The following is a 21064-nucleotide window of genomic DNA, read 5'->3' as shown; positions in this document are numbered from 1 at the left end:
AGTATCCAGGAAATACACAGGGTAGTGGAACACACTAAATGATATCATTAAAAAAATACGTTTAAAAAAATGATATCATGAGGAAGCAGCAGCCAAATCTAGAGTACAGGATAGTCTACAGGACAAATAACTCGATTTCACCAAAAAATCAGTGGCTTATAAACAAAGGTGCTTGAGGGCTGTTATAAGAATACTCACGAGACATAACTAAATGCAACATGTGGACCTTACTGGATCCTAATGCTAACAAACCAGTGATGAAAAGACATCTTTGAAATAGGTAACACACAGGAATTCTTGTCAGTTACATTAGGCATTAGGCATGATCATGGCATGGTGGATATAAACATCCTTATCAACGAAGGAAGAATCATCTTTTCAATAAACAGTACTGAACAACTGGACATCCAGAGGCAGAAAACAACAAACCTTAACTTAAAACTTTATACCATATACAAAAAGTAATTTTTTTTAAATTTTATTTATTTATTCATTCATGGGAGACACAGAGAGAAAGAGAGGCAGAAACACAGGCAGACGGAGAAGCAGGCTCCATGTAGGAAGCCCAATGTGGGACTTGATCCCAGGACCGGGGCGGGGTGGGGCGCGGAGATCATACCCTGAGCCAAAGGCAGGTGCTCAACCGCTGAGCCACCCAGCATCCCCAAAAGGTAATTCAAAATGAATCACAGATTTAAAGGTAAAATGCAAGACTATAAAGTTTTAGAAGACACATATCTTTTTTTTTTTTAAAGATTTTATTATTTATTTGAGAGAGAGCAAGAGACAGCAGGGCAGGGGGGCAGTGGAAGAGGGAGGAGACACAGACTCCCCACTGAGCAGGGAGCCCAATGTGAGGCTCTATCCCAGGACCCTGAGATCATGACCTGAGCCAAAGGCAGGCACCCAACTGACTGCACCATCCAGGCGCCCCTGAAGACACATATCTAACAAATGGCAAGCATCTAGAATATAGCAAGAATGCTCAAGCTCAACAGTAAAACAAACAAACAAACAAACAAAAACAGTAAAAAAAAAATGGGCAGAGGGGACGCTGGGGTGGCTCAGCGGTTGAGTGTCTGCCTTCAGTTCAGGGTGTGATCCTGGGTCCGGGGATCGAATCTCATATTGGGCTCTCTGCGAAGGGCCTGCTCCTCCCTCTTGTCTATGTCTCTGCCTCTCTCTCTCTGTGTCTCATGAATAAAGAAAATCCTAAAAAAGAAAAAAAAGAAAAAGAAAATGGGCAGAAGATATGAAAGGACATTCCATTCAAGAAGGATACATGGACAAGAAACACATAAACAGCTGTTCAATGTTGTTAGCTATTAGCGAAATGCAAACTAAACCACAAGCCATCACTATATATATGTTAATACAATAGAGACAACATTAAAAGCTGGCAAGGGTGCAGAGAAACTAGCTCTTACATACATTCCTGGTAGGAATATAAAATGGTAGAACCACTCTGGAAAACAGTTTGGTAGTTTCTTACAAAATTAACATGCCATTTACCATATAACCCAGTAATCACTCTTAGACATTTATCCTACAGAAATGAAAATGCATGCCCACACAAAACCCTATATGCTTATGTCCAAAGCAGTCGTATGTATAATTGACAAAACCTGGAAACAATCGAAATGTCCTTCAACGGGCAAAGAAAGGTTAAATTCCAGTACATCTAGATCATGGAATACTACTCAGCAATAAAGAGCAACAAACTTATTGATACAGGCAGAAATCTGGAAGGAGTTCAAGGGCATTCCATTTACTGAGAAGAACCAATCCCTAAAGGTCACATACTGTCTTGTTCTGTTTATATATAACTTTCTCAAAATGGCAAATCTATAAAGATGCCGAACAGATTCGTGGTTGGCAGACGACAGCAAGGAAGGTGTGTGCACAGGTAGAGGGTAGCACAGGGACTTCTCTCCAGGTGATGAGATCCCTTATATCTTGATAGTGGTGGCTACAAGAGTCTATAGGTGATAAAACTGTATACAGTCACATACACATGCACAAACACATACACACACACGAACAGTGAAAATTGAGTAAGGTCTGTAGTCTAGTTAATAGTATTGTGCTCAAGTCTACTTCTGGTTTTGATAATTGTCCTACAGCAATTCAAGATGTCACTACTGAGAGCAGGGCATATGGGACCTGGAGTACTATTTTTGCAACTTCCCGTGAACCTATAATTATTTCAAAATAAAACAAGTTTTTTATTTTTTTAAGATTTTATTTATTTAAGAGAGAGACAGAAAATGAGGGGGGGTGAGAGGGAGAGGGAGAAGCAGGCTCCCCACTGAGCAGGGAGCCCACTGTGGGGTTCAATCCCATGACCCTGGGATCATGACCTCAGCCAAAGTCAGAAGCATAACCAACTAAATCACACAGGTGCCCCATAAGAAGTTATTTTTTGGGCAGCCTGGGTAGCTCAGCAGTTAAGCGCCACCTTTAGCCCAGGGCCAGATCCTGGAGACCTGGGATTGAGTCCTGCGTTCGGCTACCTGCATGGAGCCTGCTTCTCCCTCTGCCTGTATCTCTGCCTCTCTCGCTGTCTCTCATGAATGAATAAACAAAATCTTAAAAAAAAAAAAAAGTTATTTTTTAAAGGTCCTTATCAAATAGAGATGCATACTGAATTATTTAAGGGTGAAAATAACATGACTTCTGGGATTCACTGTTTAAAAGGTGAAGAGGGACAGGGCAGCAAGACTGCAGGACATTCCTTGCTGTTGAAGCTGAGTGACCAATAGGCAGAAATCCATTCTACTATTTGCTCTTCTTCTGTGTTTGAAATTTCCACAGTAAAAAGCTTTAGATGGTAGAACAGAATTTTCCACAAAATTTGTAATGAGATGGGCAGTGACTCAGGAAATTGTCTGTTTCAGAGATTTACTAGTTATCTTGTAGAAAAGCAATCAGAAAGACCTGTCAAACCTAACAACTTAGTTCAACACATCTTTCTTTCACAAAAAAACTTCTGCATCTGTCCACGTTTTTCTATCACCACTGGCTGTCAGGGATACGGTTCCCAGTTAAGTTTCTGAAACATCTTTAAACACATTTAAAATGTCCCTTTGTGGGAAAGGCATGTTATCACAACAAATGAGAAAGGAACTGCTCTTTTAGAAGAGACTGAGGCTGGCGGGGCATTTGTTCTGGAAAAGCATATTCGGAAACATTGGAAATGTTTCTACTGTCATAGGATTTTGTCACCAAAAACAATATTAAGTCTGTGACTTACAAAAACTCTCATGTCTGAACTCCTAAAAACCTACGTAACAGAATTTTCTAATCTGCTCAAAAATTTCCAAAGCATTTGAGTAGGTTTTGGACTCATGCGTTAAGAACTTTAAAATAAAATACCTTCCATTTAGTTGACAAAAACATCTGATTGGCATCAGGAAGGATGGAAATGTACTAGCCAAATTTCAACAAATCCTCTGCATACACAGTGGACAGGATGGAAAAATGAGTAACCCAATTTAGAAAGAAAGCCAGTGATGCGTTTCCTCCATGTGCAGCTACGTGTCTCAGGCAGGGATCTTTTTCAGAGAGGGCAGCCACTAAAACCAGAGAGCTAAACAGACTGAACACAGAGCCAGCCCCCCCAACCACTCTCTCACAGAGCATTAAAGCACATCTGAAAATAATCAAGCATATGAAGCCAGAAGGTTTTTTGTATCACCAAGAAAACAAAAAAACTTAAGGATTACATCTTTTAGCTCATCTTGATTTCTATCTTTGACATAGGTTTTATGATATAATACAACATAAGGTCAAACAGTAAGGTAATACACGTATAGAGCAATATGCAGGTATTGGGGATACATACCCAAAACGTTTTTTTACTGAGGGGGATGCGTGAGTAAAGAAAAGTGTGAAGGGTACAGCTAGTCGCTGACAGGGCTCCCTCTTCTCCCCTGATCCTCTGCCCCTGGGTCCTTACGCCTCCCCTTGCTATCGGGCCCGGCTCCTTCTATCCCAGGCTGAGGCAGACACAAAGCACAGTCAAGGCTTGGTCCACCTCTCTCCCAGTGGCCCACCTGCTGACCAGGTAGCTCCACACCTGTGTCCTCACTTGCACGCCAACCGGAGGCTGTGAAGATGCCAGGCCACAGTCCGTACTTTGTCCTAGACTCTGAGTCAGGGAAACTGAGCTGGAATCCTGGCGCTGCCACCCAGCTGTGACTGGGCAGGTGCCTGGGTGTCTCTGAACTTGTTTCCTGGGTGCACCATGTTGCGGCCAAGGCTCTTCAGCCCAATGAGTTAAGGAATTCAGGGTTCTTCCAGATTTAGAAAGGATTATAGTGCTGTATATGGTATGCAGAGTGACTCCTCCAAGGGGAACGGGCAGCACCCAAAAATCAAATACATAGTATTTCCATAGAGAAACATGAGATATTTTTAAAGAACATAATTAGTCTCACATCAATTCAGGTCAGAGTTTTGCCACAAAATTAGTTTGCTGTAGGCTTAAAAGAACCTTTGGGATTTCGAGCGTTCTGGATTCCAGAAAGGTGGGGGCCCGGGTTGCCCTCCAGAGCTGCAGGGAAGCTGATGCTCGAAGCAGCAGGAATCCAGCATGGTCTACTTCTTACCTTATTTTCAGGCAGAACTATGTCCCTCCTCCTGACCTAAGATCCTTTAAGAACGTCTCAGGATCTGATGGCCGATGGAGTAGTTCTGACCCCTCTGCAGAGATGCCAGGGCCCTTGGCAGCTGAGTCCCAGCCTCACCCTCACCCCACCCCACGCCCTGCCTCCTCCCAGAGGGTCCCTACACACTTGTGGCCCCTGCTTGTGCCAATAAGCCTTCCCTTCTGCCTTGGTCCTTATGGGGAAAGCCAACTCTTCACTCACAAGTCACCCTAAGCATCACGGCCTCACTTGAGGGCAAGCCTACTCCCACTCAGCCATACTGTGCTCACTCCACAGCACTAAAAGGTCAGCTGGGACATTGTTCTTGTCTCCCCATACCTGAGTCATCTGTCTCTAGCCTGGCACAGTGTCAGACACATAGTAGGGATTTGGAAGAAAAGAATCCATCAATCAGCTGATTGTCTGGCATGAAGCCACCTGCTGCATACCATAAGCTTTCCATCACTTGGTCCCCTCCTCTACCATAGGCACTTTCCAGAGCGTGGCTGAAGGACCTGGACCTTTGGTTGGAGAGAGGGATGGGCTGGGTGAGGGCAGAGGATGGGGGCTGCATCACATGGTCTCACACACATCTTCCAAACTGGAGAGGCCACATCAAGGAGGGCAAAGGGACTTGGTCAATGAGCTCCAACAGGATATGACCCAGTCCACCTTGTGGCAGCAACAGGAAGATGAGTCTGTGAAGATGGAGAGGTTTTTACAACTAGAACAATCTAGCAATATTATGTAGCTTCTAGAATAAGGAAGCTCCCAATCAAACGAAGCTTGTGGTCCCCTGGGGCAGGAACACTGACTGAAGAACCTCTGCTGGGTAGTTTGCTCTTACCTATCTTCTCCCCAACTAGCCTGCAACTTCCTGGAGGTCAGAGGTCACATCTCATATCCCAGCACCAGTCTCAAGGCCTGGGCACAGTTCATCCGCAATATGCTTTGACTGGATAAAGGGAGGAACTGGATGAGTGTTTGCCCTTTGTAGTTCCTTCCAACTCAGAATGTCTGTGGTGCCCTCCATCCACCACCACACCAACTCCAACGAGTGGAACGTTCTCTCACTCCCACCCACAGACTGTTGTCCCCATCAGTCTTGACAGATCTCACCTCCTTTGACCCCATTACAGTTTGCTCAAGGCACATCCTCCCCGGTCTTCCAGAGCTTTTACCACTGTGATTAGATCTGTTCCCCTAAGGCCTTGGGAGTTGGGCTCCACGAGGGCAGGGATCAGGCACCATGGGAGAAAATTATTTACTGAATGACTGCTTAGGGGACAGAGGGAAAAACTTGAACAGAGGCATGGAGACAATATGTGGGCATGTGGAATGTGCCAGAGCAGAATTTCTGTATCCGGTCCCTGTTAAAGATGGGGGATGGGGTGGGGGTGGTACAGCCTGATTGACAGAGCACCTGCCACTCTCTAGATTGACAAGGCCCTCCTGCCAGCTGGGTGAGGTGGGTCTTGTTGCAGTTGGAGCATCCAGGCCCCTGAGAGGCCACAGGGAGCATCAGAATGCAGAGCCCCGTTGAGTCACCAGAGCACAGGGCTGGATGAACTCACCCTGTGGGTCAGAAAGCCAGGCTTCAGAAGATCAGGGGAACAGTGTTGGGCAGACCCAGTCCATAAGCAAAGGGAGGAGTGACAATTTATGAACGTCATCTTCATCTCATATCAGGGGCCTAGGCAAGCTGAACCAGTTGCCAGAAGAGTGCTTGAGAGCACAGAACTAGAATATAGAGAAGTGAGGGGTCTTGAGTAAAATCCAGGCAGGCTTGGTAAGGCCTAATAATAAAGCCAAGCCCTAAAAAAGCACCCAGAGTACCGTGAATGCTCACTTCCCTAAGACAGCACCTATCCCATCCTTCTCTAAGCAAGATGTATTCTGGCTAACTCCCTCCTGAAGATACCCTCGTCTTCCAGAAGAGTCACAAAGCTCTTGGTAAGCTCAGTCATGTGGTTTGGAAGTTAGGGGTTTCAAAGAACACCTTGCCATTTCAAAGTCCTTTCCACTTCATGTTGAGGGATACCTTGCTGCTACCCTAGATTTCCTGTGTCAAAGACTGAGTAATACACCCCCTGAAAGACATCACATCCCAAACCCCTGAACCCATGAATATTTTGCCTGACATGGCAAAAGGACACTGTAGGTGTGACTACATAAAGGCCACCGAGAGGATCTTGGCTTATCTGGGTAGGCAGGATATAATCACAGGGGCCTTCGTGAGAGGGAGGCAGGGGGCTGAGCATCTGAAGGAGGCAGTATGAAAACGGGAGCAGCCAGGAGACATGAAGATGCCAGGCTGCTGGCTCTGAGGATGGAGGAAGGGGCCCTGAGCCAAAGAATGCAAGTGGCCTCTGGAAGCTTGAAAAGGCAAGGAAACAGATTCTCCCGAAGGAGTACAGCCCTGCCAACACCTTAATTTTGGCTCATGAATTACCATTTTGGACTTCTGACCTCAAAACTGTAGGATGATAAATTTGTGTCACTAAGTCACTAAGTTTCTGGCAATTTGTCACAGAAACTGTAGGAAAGTAACGCCTGTAGCTTACAGATGAGGAAACAGAGGCTGGGTGGGGGCGGGGAGGGTAACGTCATTTGCTCCATACACTGCCCTCTCTGACCCATCAGGTCCACAGATTTCTGGGCGCCATCAGCCAGCCATGGATTATGCAGGGGGACAGCCTGGCCTTGACTCCCTGCCCCACCACTTACTAGCTCTGCACCCCAGGGTAGGTTATACAAACACTCCTTGCTTCAGCTTCCCCACCTGTGAAATGGGGTGTCACTCCTGTCTGGGACAGAGCTGTGAGGAGTGAACAGGGTGATACGGGAAAGCCCTAAGTACCAGGCATGGCCCTGTGTGAAGTGAGCTATCACAATTACTCTCCTATTTTTTTTTATTTTATTTATTTTATTTTATTTTTTTTATTTTTTATATTTATTTTATTTTTTTATTATTTTATTTTATTTTATTTTATTTTATTTTATTTTATTTATTTTATTTTACTCTCCTATTTTAGAGCCACTTCATCTTCAGTCAGGCTAACAGTACACAGGCCCAGCAGTCTCCGAGACCCAGGCCTGTCCTGTCCCTGCTTGTTTGCTCTTTTTTATACCTTCTGAGGTCATATTTTCATTCATTAGTTTCAGATCCAAGCCCTTTTGAGCCGTGGCCATGAAGTGCTCACTCGGGCAGTTGTCACACACTCACAGAGCCCAAGCAAAGCTGGCAACCTGTTCGCGTGCACGTCTCCAGAATATTAACACAGCCTAGAAGAGATTTTTGTTGAATGTATTTAATTTATATATATACACACACACACATATATATATGGAGAATCCATTTATTCTCTCTCTCTCTCTCTCTCTCTCTATATATATATATATATATATATATATATATATATGGAGGATAATCTTCCATCTTAACATAGCTCACTACGTAAAAACCGACTCAGGAGTTGCTAATTGGCATTGCCACTCTGCCCCCACCCTGGCATCGGGAAGTGACAGCAGCCCTCCTGCCTCCATGGGCCATTTGGCTCGGTGAACTTCAGAAGGGTGGGGGGCTGCCTTCTAGGGGGAGGCTGACCCACATCGGAGCAGGTCAGCAGCCCACAGCCTGGCCCTTCTCCAGACGGGATTAGAGGGACAGAGCACCAGAGGCTGGGCAGTTCTGTCTGGGTAGCCTCTGGGAAAAGGATCACGTGTCCTCCCGAAAGGCAGCATCTCTCTCAGCCCCACTCCCTTCAATCAACACCCACAAGCCAGGCCACTCCAGTGGCTCCTCATCTCTCCCCCTTCTCCCAGGGCCAAGTTCCCATGAACCTCCCAACCACGAAAGAAAAATCCTCCAATCATGTAGCTATCCTTCACTTAGGGGTAGGGGCAGAAATATAAGGGAACAACAAAGTTATCCAAAATTCTTCAGCAAAGGCTGACTTAATTCAGCCTTGTAATTAAGCTTTTTTTTTTTTTCTTAAATACATGCGAGACCAAATCATGATCACCCTAGTTTTCTCCCAAACTGTGAACAGATGGGCCAATGCCTCTTTAGCTGGATGCTGCGTCCCCTTAAATGTGACCACCTCCCCAGCCACCTACACCCCATTCAGCACTGCACACATGGATGCCTTTCAGATGCAGAACCTTGAACCTCAACTGTCCTACTGCCCCGTGGGAGCAAGCTGTCTAAATGAGACCCCCCTGAACCTGCCCCAACCTCTGGTGCCCCTTGAGCAAGGAACCCAGCTTCTGACCCCAGGTGCCTGGGTAAAAAATCCAACCTGGATTTCACTCACACAAATACATTCTGAGTGGGGTGAGCCAGCATTCCTCCCTAGGCATATATACACCCAGTGAGTGCACATGTCCCACAGACAAGAGCCTTCATAGCAGCCCTGTGTAAAAGGCTGGACACAGCCCCACTGCCCATGCTCAGGAGCGTGAATACATAAATGGGGATACATTCAAATGGTGGACTCCCCCACAGCAGGGAAGAACACAGCACTGCTATCTCACAGTCTTTTCTATAGGCTTCCATTTCCACAAAGGTCAAAACCAGGCAAAACTAGTCACTGGTGATGAGGTATTGAGTAGTGGTTACCTTGGGAGGAGGCCCCAGGGAGCCTTCTGGGTTCCGAGGGTGTTCTGCAGCTTGATCTGAATGAGATTTATACAGGTAATTATAAATGGAAATAGGCCTGTAAATAGTGCTGTAGGCCTAAGACTAGTGTACTTTACTATAGGTAAAGTAAGTTAACCTCCTTAAAACCTTTAAAAGTATAAATATTTACCTTTGAGCACCCTCTGTATGCTAAATCCAAAGGGTATCTCAGACTAGATACTGATCCTTTAAGAGCTTACAGCCTGGTGGGGAAGAAAATACACTCCAATACTACAGGGCTGTCTGGGGCCAGAGAGACTGGTAGTGAGGGTCAGCCACGGGTATCAGCATTACTCGTGATTTGGGGGAGGAGACAGAAAAGAACTGATTCAACATAGGACTTGGAGGTGGCTGGTCTGGTGTCCAGATCCAACGTCTTGCTGTCCAAGACTTTGGCCCCACTTTCTCTTCTCTAAGGGAGAATCACAGTAGCCACACCTCATGGGTTCTCTGGAGGATTCGTGGAAAGAACTCGAGAGGTGTGGTGCGCTCAGGTCTGAGACTGGTGTTACTCTTGCCCCAAGGTTGGGCCTACCCACTGCCTGAGCCCCAGGGTTTGCAGATATGCCCTAGGCTCTGCCCCCAATAGCTTCCAGTCCCTCATGGACTTGGCTCTTAAAGGAGCCTGAAGCTGGGAATCAGATACCTAGGACACAACATGAACGTAGAGGAGCAGATAAAGAGGCCATGGGGATCAAAGGGCCCTGCAGGGTGGAAACTGAGCTAGGCCTTGCAAGGCAAACAGGATTCAGCACGTGGAGAGGAGCCTGCTGATGTGTGTGGGGGCAGGTAGGGACGGGGACCTGTGTGAGCAAAGGCATGGAGGTGGGAAGTCGAGGTGAGCGAAGAAAAAGCAAATAGTCAAGAGTGACTCAGGAAGGCGCCCAGCAGTAGCTGGCTGGCTCAGTCAGAAGAGCACGTGACTCTTGTATTTGAGCCCCATGTTGGGTGTGTAGACATTACTTAAAAAATATAATCTTGGGGGATCCCTGGGTGGCTCAGCGGTTTTGCGACTGCCTTTGGCCCAGGGCGTGATCCTGGAGACCTGGGATTGAGTCCCACGTCAGGCTCCCTGCATGGAGCCTGCTTCTCCCTCTGCCTGTGTCTCTGCCTCTCTCTGTCTCTGTGTCTCTAATAAATAAATAAAACCTTAAAAAAAAAAAAAAAAAAAAGAAGAAGAAGAAGAAGAAAAAGGGGCCCAGGAAAGAAGGCCTACAATGCCCAGGGCTGAGTTCGACTTTATTTTTGCTGTAAGTGGGAAAGCCTTGCCAGTTTTGGAGGTCAGGAAGTGAGCATATCCAAGCAAGGATTTAAAATGACAAGCCAGCCAACAGCAAGCAGTGTTTCGGAAGAAGGAGGTAACTACTTTCTCCAAGGCTGGGGTTAGGGGGTCAGTTTACCAAGAAACATCCAAACCTTCATACCTGGTCCCCTCTGGCGACCCAAACATGCGTAAACTCTATGTGCAGTGAGGGGCTCAAACTCAGGACCCAGAGATCAAGAGTCACATGCTCTACAGACTGAGCCAGCCAGGTGCCCCCAAGTATGTATTTTTGATTAGATGGTGGCAGGAGCCTGAGTGAACCTGGCAGGACCTTGAAGGAATGGCTGGAGACTTGACCTTCTTGCACTGGCTGAGATATAAGGATACAGTCTTATAGTTCTTGTCGCTTAATTTTATTTATTTTTTGAAAAAGTCATATATTCCCATGATTCAGCACTCAAATGGCTCAAAGGATCTCTAGTGAATAGCCTCCCAGCACCAGCCCCATCCCACAGGCACCAAGACCACCATCTTCTTGCAGACCCCAGAGACCCTATGTACACACATAAGCAAATGCACTTTATTTTTACATGGACAGAGGCATACCAGACACATCACCCTCCACCTCCTTCTCTCACAGCAATCTATCTTGGTGACTGCTCCGTATCCATGCATGGAACTTCCACCTTATTTTCCATAGCTGCACAGTATTCCATGATTCCAACAGAGCATTATTTGTTCCTGGCCCCCTGCAGACGGACATTAGATTCTTTCCAATCTTTTCCTAGTACAGATAAGGCAGCAATGACTAATCTTCAAATAAATTATCTTGCACAGAAATTAAAACATCTGTAGGATGAATTCCTAGAAGTCCAACTGCTGGGTTAAAATGTATAACGTTCCCTAATTTTGAAAATGTTGCTAGAGAGACAGGATACATTTAAATCTTCATCTAAGGAGTACCTGGGTGGCTCAGTTGGTTAAGCATCTGCCTTTGGCTCAGGTCATGATCCCGGGGTCCTGGGATAGAGCCCCACATCAGGCTTCTTCCTCAGCGGGGAGTCTGCTTTTCCCTCTCCCTCTGACCCTCCACCTCACTTGTGTTCTCTTTCACTCTTAAATAAAATCTTAAAAAAATAATAAATCCCCATCTAAGAAACAAGCCTGATTAATAGGAAAAATACTTAGAGTGTATAGTTTTTAAGAGTGCCCTGATGAAGAAAGAGTAGAACAAAGCCCCATTCAACAGAGCACTGGGTCAGGAGATGGTTCTGGACCTGAATCAGCCCCTACTCAGCCAATGCCCTGGTCCACTTGTACTTCATCTGAGTGAAGGGCCAGACCTGCTCAGCCCCTCGGCCTTTCCCAGCGTAGACAGGCTCAGATGCCCTGATTCCAGGACAGGTAGGAAGGTGGACAGTGACTGGAGTCACCAGGACACCCAGCCATAATTGGTCTCCCTGGGCATAAGTGCCAGGGCTCAGGGGGGAATAGGCCACAGAGTTTACCCCAGAGGCAGGCCTAGCAGGAGCAGGTGGGAATGGAGAGCCTGAGAGGATCCAGTGTTTCCAGCCTGGCCATCCCAAATGAGTGATAAGCACCTTTTGCTATTTTCCCTGCAAAGGCTGCAGGGACACCACAGCCACACAAAGACACGCTCACTCTGTAACACTGCCGTGCCTACCATGGTCCTGTTACATAACGTATGCCTGACTGCAGGAGCCACCTATACTTCACTCTTCATGTGGGCAGCTGGTGGAGGATGGAGGCAGGCCTCTGGATCCCTAGTGTCCTCCCTGTGAGGACAGCTGGGTAAACACAGCAGCCAGGGCAGGACTTCCTCCCACCTCCATAAATCCAGCTCCACTATGGAAAACTGGGAATGAAATGGATCTTCTGCCCCCAACAGAACAGGAGTGCCTCTTGGCAAACCAAAGACAGCTTTGGAGAGGAGGAACCTTCACCAACCTTCCTGTTTCCAGCCAATGCTTTGCTCCAACATGACTGGAGGGCCGGGAACACCTACAAATCAAACCACACTTAAATGCACTGAGGTTATTGCTACTAAAATTTTTCTAACAAAAGCACAGTACATCAATTTTCTTTGTTTTGGTAAATCTAGATGCTCACATATGCTATATGTTAAAAGCCACAAACTCATGTAGAGATGTACTTCCTCTTCCTGGAGGCGAGGCGGGGAACGCCCTGGGAAAGCTCACTCAGCCTCCCCTCCTCGACTCACCTGCCTGTATGTCCACCCGTGTGTGTGTGTGTGTGTGTGTGTGTGTGTGTGTGTGTGTATTCAAGGCTTAGACAGCCTTCCCCTACTGCTCCACCCGCCAACCTCCACTGACCAGCAGAGCTCCCAGGTCAAGCTGCCCTTCCACCAGAGAGCCTTGGCCCCTAAGTCCCCAGAAGCCCCTCACTCCATCCTGGGAGCTTCAATCTGATCCTCTATTAGCCCACCTCCCAAGTCTAGCTGGCAAATCCACCTGCTGGGCATCTGGAGGTGGGACTGCAGGCTCCAAGGGCCCAGCTGTGCCTGGGGGGCCACTCGGAGCAGCAAAGGATTCAAAAATCGAAGACCTGCAAGCTTCCTTCCACACGATCTCAGGCAAATTCACCCTCCTGAGCCTTACTCTATCCAGCTACAAAATAGGCACAATAATTCTTCCAAGGCTCCAGGGTCATTGGGAGGATTAAATGAAATAGTTTATGTGAAATGTAATTTGCAAACCACAAAGGCCTACACGAATTCTGGTGAGGATTAGTAATCTTGGTATTAATATATTAATATTAGTTAAGCAGTAATATCCTCATACACATCTCTTCACCAGTATCCATTGTTGTGCCTTGCAGGCACCCAATATGACTGTTGATGGAATCCCAGATTCCGTTTGTTCTAGACAGAATAAAAACACAGGTGCTACAGGCAAAGAGCAAGAGGCTATGCCAGTGGCTACGGTACCAGTAGCCATGGGGTTAGCTCCTTTTCCCTCAGAGCTTTCCTGTAAATTGTGACCCAGAAGGCTTTGGGGAACAGCACTGCCTAGCAAAGCAGAGGTTCTCAGCCACCTCCCAGCAGGACAGGGCTTCTCTGGGGGCAGGCTATCTACAGTTGTAGCAGGAGAAAAATAAAGTTAGTAAACTTCACAATGTCCTCCAGAGTGGGCAGGCTGTCTGATCTGAAAATCCTTTCAGGGTGACAGATACAGCAACTTCTAGAGGTTTCATCCTACTCATTTTTTTTTTTTTTCTTTTTTAAAGATTGATTGATTGATTGACTGATTGATGATAGACAGAGAGAGAGAGAGAAACAGAGACACAGGAGGAGGGAGAAGCAGGCTCCATGCCGGGAGCCTGACGTGGGACTAGATCCCAGGACTCCAGGATCGCGCCCTGGGCCAAAGGCAGTTGCCAAACTGCTGAGTCACCCAGGGATCCCCCCACTCATTTTCTTGAGGTGAGCTAGCAGGGACAGCTGTCCTGGGACCAGCCACGGTCTCAGCCACAAGGTTCCACAGATCATGGGAGGAGATCCAGCAAGGAGACCTGAGTCCTTCAGGAAGATCACCGAAAAAATGTCAGGTTGGAAAAGAAGCCACACATGCACGCACAAATCCCTTCTCCATCCATCTTCACATGACCTGGTCTGGCTCAATACCTAGGGACCTCACCTGAGCCTTGTGGCACCCAGGAGGTGAGCAGGGGGGTTACAAGTAGCTCCACAAAAGGGCAGGTACTTGCCCAAGGTCATCACTCCAATTCTGACTTCCATGTAGTTCTCTGCTTGCCACTCATGGCCATAATGCCATCTAGCAAAAAGGCTGGGGACGTCATCTTTCCCACAGATACTTGAAAACAGCACCAGGGGTTCTGGTTTTTAACTTCTGTGACTCTTTCAACTCTATGACTAACTTAATAATTTTGCCGGTAAATGCTTATGACCTGGTGTTATGTGAACAATGAGATAATGCAGGATTATACCTATAAAGGAAATATGCCCAAATCAACAGTGATTATTTCTTGGTTATGAAATTGGGGGGGATTTTTAGTCTTACACACCAACCTCCTGTGTTACAAGTTCACTACAATCCACAAGTACTTCTTTCAAAACCAGGGAAGCCTATTGTTTTTCAAAGGCTAAACACTAAGATTAACCCTGCAACTTTCCATTAAATACTCAATTATTTACATGTGACTTTTTAAAATATAGTAGAGCTGGAAGTGACGCAGGTCAGGCACAAAGGTTTTCTGGGTGGGATCTTCCCCCTCTGGCTTCAACCCTAGCAGAGAAGGAAAAGGAGTGACTGTGGGGCTTCCTGCCTCTCCGCAAAAGTCCGAGACCTCCCAGACCCCAGGCTGTCCCATGTGTCTCATTGGCTCCTGATGGAAGCTCGGCTCTGATCCACAATCCTGTTCTGATTAATCCTGCCTTTAATATCCATCACTTCTCAAGAATAATTCCAGCTTTATCCCGAGTGGCAATGACATTAACTTACCCAGCCATTCATTTGTGTAGTCGACAACTATTTCAGCACCAACTTTGTACAAGGCATTGTACCAGACAACGAGCCACTGGTAACCCAAGTCTGGAAATGACCAACCAGAGGCCACAAATTATCCTTCTAAGTTCTGCCCTAGCACAGGGTTTCAGCTGAGCCAAAACAGTAGCAGCAGAAAGGTGAACGACAGCCGCCTGGATGTATGTGCAGCTGAATTCCAGCACCTCGACACCCTCTGCTGTGGTGCTCCCTCCCTATCCTCCCCTTGCCCAGTCCTGAGGCAAAGTGGGGTCCAGGAACGAGACCCTGCAGAGAATGCTGGGGGCTTAGGCACCAGGCACCTATACTGCATCCCACTTGGCAAGCGGTGGAGGCAAAGGGAGGGAAACCAAGAAAATCCCAAACTGTGAGACCATCCAATTCTCTCAACAGCCCCCTTCCACTTTACTTCTTCCCCTTCCTGCCCTCTTTGAGGCTGAGAAGATCACATTCAATTAATATTTATTAAGAGTTCACTAGATGCTAAGACCAGATGCCAAATGATTTTAGACACAAGAACTCTGACCCTGGCTTTGCACATGTTGTTCCCTCTGCCTGGAACCTGCTTCCTCTCCTTACACTCAGTAACAGCTTAAATGTCACCTTATTAGAAAAAGCACCTGCCCAAACAGGAATGCCCTGATGTTCCCTCAGTGTGCTCACAACAATAGTCACTGCTCCTGTGTTTGCTGTCTCTCTTCCCAGCGGGACTCAGCTCTGTGAGGGGAGCTCCCTGCACTGCCCAACACACAACACACAGACATGGAATATTCCTTTTTCTTAAGATATGTTTTTTTCTTGGGACGCCTGGGTGGCTCAGCGGTTGAGTGTCTGCCTTCAGCTCAGGGCGTGATCCTGGAGTTCCAGGATCGAGTCCCACATCGGGTTCCCTGTGGGAAGCCTGCTTCTCCCTCTGCCTGTGTCTCTGCCTCTGTGTCTCTGATGAATAAATAAATAAAATCTCAAAAAAAAAAAAAACACCTTTTTTTCTAAAGTAGGCTCCACACCAAATGTGGGTCTTGAACTATGACCCTGAGATCAAGAGGCATAAGCCCTACCAACGGAGCCAGCCAGGTGTCCCAGCATCCCAGCAATACTTCTTTCTTAAATAAGCCAGTGACAACAAAAGCCAGTGTTTGCTGAGCATATACTATGTGCCAAGTGCTGTATGGAGCTCCATACAGACATGAGGTCACAACAGCTGCATGTCGGCTGCACTATAATTATTCCCATTTTACAGATGTAGGAAATTGCATCATTTCCCCCCATTTTTAAAGAATCGAAATTAGAACCTGGTAAGCAACTTGCCCAAGGCCACAGGGCTCATAAGAGAGCTAGACTAAAACGTCTCCCAATTCTCTGCCAGGCCACCAGGGCCACTTGGCTCTTTATCTTCCGTTCTCCCCAGGGCCCAAAAGGGCGTTTCTTTCTCCTGCCAGGAACCATTCGTCCCCTTCCTGAATTCTCAGCCTCCTCTCCAATTCAGAAATCTTCTGACTCCTCCCCTCATGTCCTGCACCCCGAGCTCCCACCCAATGCGGACGTCTTGCGCGATAACCCCTAGTCTTTCAGCCCCGAGGCCCAGCAACTAGAGCAGCTGCATGAATGCTGGTCCCTGGACACCCAGCAAAGCAGGCAGGGAGAGCAGGCATCTCCCCAGTGAACTCACACATGGGATCTGCAGTTAAACCCAGATTCCCAGGCTCCAATTCCTGCTCCGTCCCTACTCCCATCTGCTTGTATTTATGGCGCTGCTGGGCGTGGGGGCATGTGGAGGATGCACAGCCACCATAGCTCTTAATAGGGAAAGGGAGCTGCCCACACTCATTCCAGATCTAAGGCGTGAGAAGTCAGTGAGGTCTCGCAAGAGCCAAGAGCAACCTGGGTTCCCATTCAGTGGGGCCCCTTCACAGCCGGCCCCAGAAGTCAGTTTGAGGGCAGGCACTATGACAACAGTGGGCTCCAGGGGCCTGTCCTGGATCACACGGGGTGTCAAAACCAGAAGCTGCTGGAAGAAGTGGGAAAGGCAGCAAGGCCTAAAAGGGATGCCTGTGGGAAAAGCGTGCTGAGGGAAAACGAAAATGAGAGAGGGGACGCCAGGTGTTCTCGGGGTTCTCTGTAGGAATAAGGGAAGGAGGAGGACACATGGTAATGTTGTCCCACATGTGTGTAACATGTGACTGAGGAACTCAGTTCCTTTGTGAAACCTTCAGGGGCTCCCTGTTGGCCACACTGGGGTCAAATTCAAACTCCTTAGTGAGGCCTTCAAAGATCCTCATGCCCGGGGCTCACTGCAGCCAGGTCTGGTAGGCGAGGTATCGCAGGCCTCCATACTCCGCCCTGGGGTTCCTCATCCTCCAGGGTGCAGGGCACTTGGCTTCTAGGAATACATCTGGCATATCCTGGGGTGAGCGGGGGAAGAGCATGGGCTCTGAGGTCAGACTCGCTGGTTCAGAGCTCACCTCAGCCAACCACCTGGGCTTGAAATTGCAAGGCTGGCTGGTTGCACAGCAGGAAGGTAAGTATTCCCACCTCACCAGGTGGTGGGGGAATAAACACAGTCATTCATCAAAGCACTCTGAACTGTGCCTGGCACACAGTAAGTGCTTAATAAACAAGCTGTTGTTCCTATTGTCCTCAGCACCCTTTTAGGGCTTCTGTTTCAACCACAAGTAGAGCACTGTCTTGCACACAGTTGTTACACACTGGACTTCCTCAGCCAACCACAGCCTTTTAGAAGGCACCACCCACCATTCAGGACCCTGTCCCCCAAGGTGGCCTAGCATGGAGCCCGGCACACAGTAGGACTTCAGCAAGTGCTCACTGCCCCAGTGAAGGCCCATGGCAGGCCTCACACAGAGCTCTCCCAGGGCCCAGCCGCTGGCCCTCCACAACTCACACACCAATTCCCCAGGTGAAATGCCCCACAGAGTGAGAAGGGCACTCGGTTTCAAAACAATAAAGGGCTGTACTCTCCGCCTTACTGAGGCTGTTTCCACTCCAGGGAATTTACAGGGAGAAATAAGCACAGAGGGGACTGGAAATAGCACTGAGCCCCTCTCGGGGAGAGAGCTGGGCTGGCTCTCCAGAAACCAGGAACAAAACCTCAAAGGCAGAGGGGGAGCAAATGGCCTCCAGACAGAAGCCCAAGCTCCATAGAACTTGGCCAACAGGAGTGAAGTAGGACAAGGAGATCACTCACACCCATTCTGCCTTGAAGGTCTCCTTCTGGCCCACTTGGAGAGCTTTGAAGGGGCTCCTTAACCCACCACCATGTGGGAGCAATTTACAACACATCCAGAATCCCAAGGGTTGCACAAAGGCACCCCAGGTTGCCTGTGGTGTAGGGGGCAAAAGGGAGGAGGTGGGAATTCACAGTGCCTTCTCTACCCTCATAGCTATTGGGCCCTCGTGTCTGAATGGAGGTCACTATCTACATTCATCTCCACCCTTCTCCCAAGCAGACTGGGAGGCCTAGGGCACCAAGATCCATTCATCTTCAGATACCTGTGCCCCTGGCATGGGGCCTGTCATGTAGATATTCAATCAGTTACGAGGCAGCAAGATCTGGCAGCAAGAGAGGTCCTGGCTCGAGGAAGACTCTATCTAGGCCTGCCATGGACCACAGACAAGTGAGTCATGTACTCCCCCTGGGTCTCAGTTTCCTCAATTGCACACAGGGAATGACAACAGTTCTGTACTCACACAGCCACTGAGAAAATTAACTGGGAAAATATGTGGTAAGCACCAAAGACAAATGTTCGTCATCCTTCAAGCTTCAGCTCAGCTGTCCCCATGTGTTGGAATCTTTGCTGCTGGCCACGTTCCCCCTCTTCCAGCAATGAACCCACACTGCACTCCCTCTATTGTTTTATATTTTTCACATCGTTGTGATTGCTTGTCTCTAAGTTTGATTCCTCCACCGACCTGAGAGTACCTGGAAGCCAGGGGCATTGTGAGTTTGTGTCTGAGGTCTGACAACATGGACACACAGGTCAGGCTGCGGGCCCTCCCCAACCCACGGTGCCGGCACTGATACACAGGGCACCCTCTGACGAGATGTCCCGATGTGCAGAGCCGAGGGGGCCCACCAAGCATGCTGAAAAGGAACAGACGGGAAGGGACGCTGCAGACATGACCTGTGAAGGAAGTCACACCTCTGAGACCTGCGTCTCCTCTGCAGGCGCAGTGAGCTTGTTTGCCGGGCTGACTGCAGCGCACAGGCCTCCAGGGCACAGATTGCTGCTTCTTTCCTTACATAAAGCGCCCAGCAGTCAGATAAATAATACATGGCCTTCACCACACACACAGGTATCAGGCGTGCAAACACTTGCTTTGCACCACAGTGCCCGGGGTGTGCAGGCACACCCATGCGTATGTGTATAAGATATCTGGCCTTACACGACCCAGAGAGAATATGCCCACCCCCCAAATCTGCCTTGCCATGGCCCGGAGTCAACTAGCACCAGACCTAAGCGGTGTGCCCAGAGAGGAAATGTACACCCACGGGATGGATACACACACCCTAAACCGGCCTCCTTGGTCCCTTTCCCAACAAATATCCTCTGAGCCCCAGGTCATCCTCGGTGCCCCTCCAAGCTGCTGACTGGTATGCAAGGCTTACACCGTGAGTGCACGGGGCATCCCCAAAGGCCCGGCCAGGCCAACCATCCTCCGGATCACAGCCACCCGCACAGGGCACGGATGCCTCCCCCACCCGGTGGTGCCAGGCGCCAGCACACCCACCGGGCTCGCACAATCCCACTTGCAAAGGGCCTGTCCACCCGCCTCCCCTCTCCCCCGGCCACCCCCACAGGCAGGTCCGATTACACGCCGGGCGAGGGCCTGCCACGCTGGCCTGGAGGGGCGGTCCCGCGACCCCGCAGGGCGGGGAGGGGGGGCGGGACGGGCTGGGCCGGACGACGGACGCCCCCTGCCTCCTCGGCCTGGCCGGCTCCCCTCGAGCCTTCCCCGCCCGGCGACCCGGGGCCAACGCGCCCCGCGGGGCGCCCCCCGCGCAGGCCTCTCCAACCCCGAGCAGCCCCCGCCCCCGGGAGCCGCAGCCGCCCCCCTCACGGCCTCCGGCGCGAGCCCGGCCGGGCCAGGTACCTCAGGAGCCCATGGCGGCGCCGGCGGCGGAGGCGGGTGCGGACCGCGCGCGGCGGCGACTCTGCGGGCGGGGCGGACGGGCGGGCGGCGCCGCAACCCCGGTGTCTCGCCGCCGCCGGCGGGTCCGGGGCCCAGCGGAGTGCCGCCGCGGCGCGCCTGCGCACTGAGCACGCCTCCGGGAGGGGCGGGGCGGCGAGCGCGCCGCTGAGATCACCCGCCCGACCTTAAAGGGGCCGCGCCCGAAACCCGCCGCTCGCCGCGGGGAGGTGGGAGCGACCTCGGTCCTCGGCTCGCACCCAACCCGGCGGAGAGTCGTCGCCCCCGCCGCAGTTCGAGCCCCCAACCCTGCCCACCACAGAGCTTCTGGGGCCGCACGGACAGAGTCCTGGGCTCCAAGCTCGGCCCCCGACACTCGCGGGCTCTCTGGCACTTCACTTTTCTTAACTGTAATTTCCTCCTCCATTAGGGCCTGTTTTGAAGATGGAACAATATATAATGGCTAATCGTCGAATGAAAGGTGCGCGTGGAATTGTGCAATTAATGCGTGCTGAAGCGCTGTCTGCAATCGCGGGAGGTGGAACTGCAGAGCGGAGAAAGACGTTTTCTTCCCCTTCCACTTCGCGGCGCTTCATTCGTGCCCCGCCTGTCTCCGGGCGGCCTAACTAGCAACATTTTTCAAATGTCATTCAAGCTCCCTACCCTGTTGCTGTTCGCCAGGTCCACCCCTTATCCAGGTTAACTGAAAAACAGAATCCAGCCAAGTTCTGGCATTGGTGTGTTCCAGATCCTCAGATGTATTTCTACCCCCTGCCCAGAC

The 21064-nt window shown here is 49.4% G+C and overlaps 1 protein-coding gene across 2 annotated transcripts in view; it reads right to left on the bottom strand.

The window, feature by feature from the left end:
* Positions 1–20393, bottom strand: part of TMEM184B (transmembrane protein 184B) — a 50250-nt gene extending 29857 nt beyond the window's left edge. For both annotated transcript variants that reach the window (XM_041755354.1, XM_041755355.1), the window contains exon 1: positions 20248–20393. The gene's annotated coding sequence lies outside the window, so the exon portion shown is untranslated. The remainder of the gene's footprint in view (positions 1–20247) is intronic.
* Between the last annotated feature and the right edge of the window lie 671 nt (positions 20394–21064).

This window comes from Vulpes lagopus, chromosome 5, assembly GCF_018345385.1.
Source record: "Vulpes lagopus strain Blue_001 chromosome 5, ASM1834538v1, whole genome shotgun sequence".
Taxonomy (NCBI): Eukaryota; Metazoa; Chordata; class Mammalia; order Carnivora; family Canidae; genus Vulpes; species Vulpes lagopus.
This window is presented reverse-complemented; position numbering and strand designations above follow the sequence as displayed.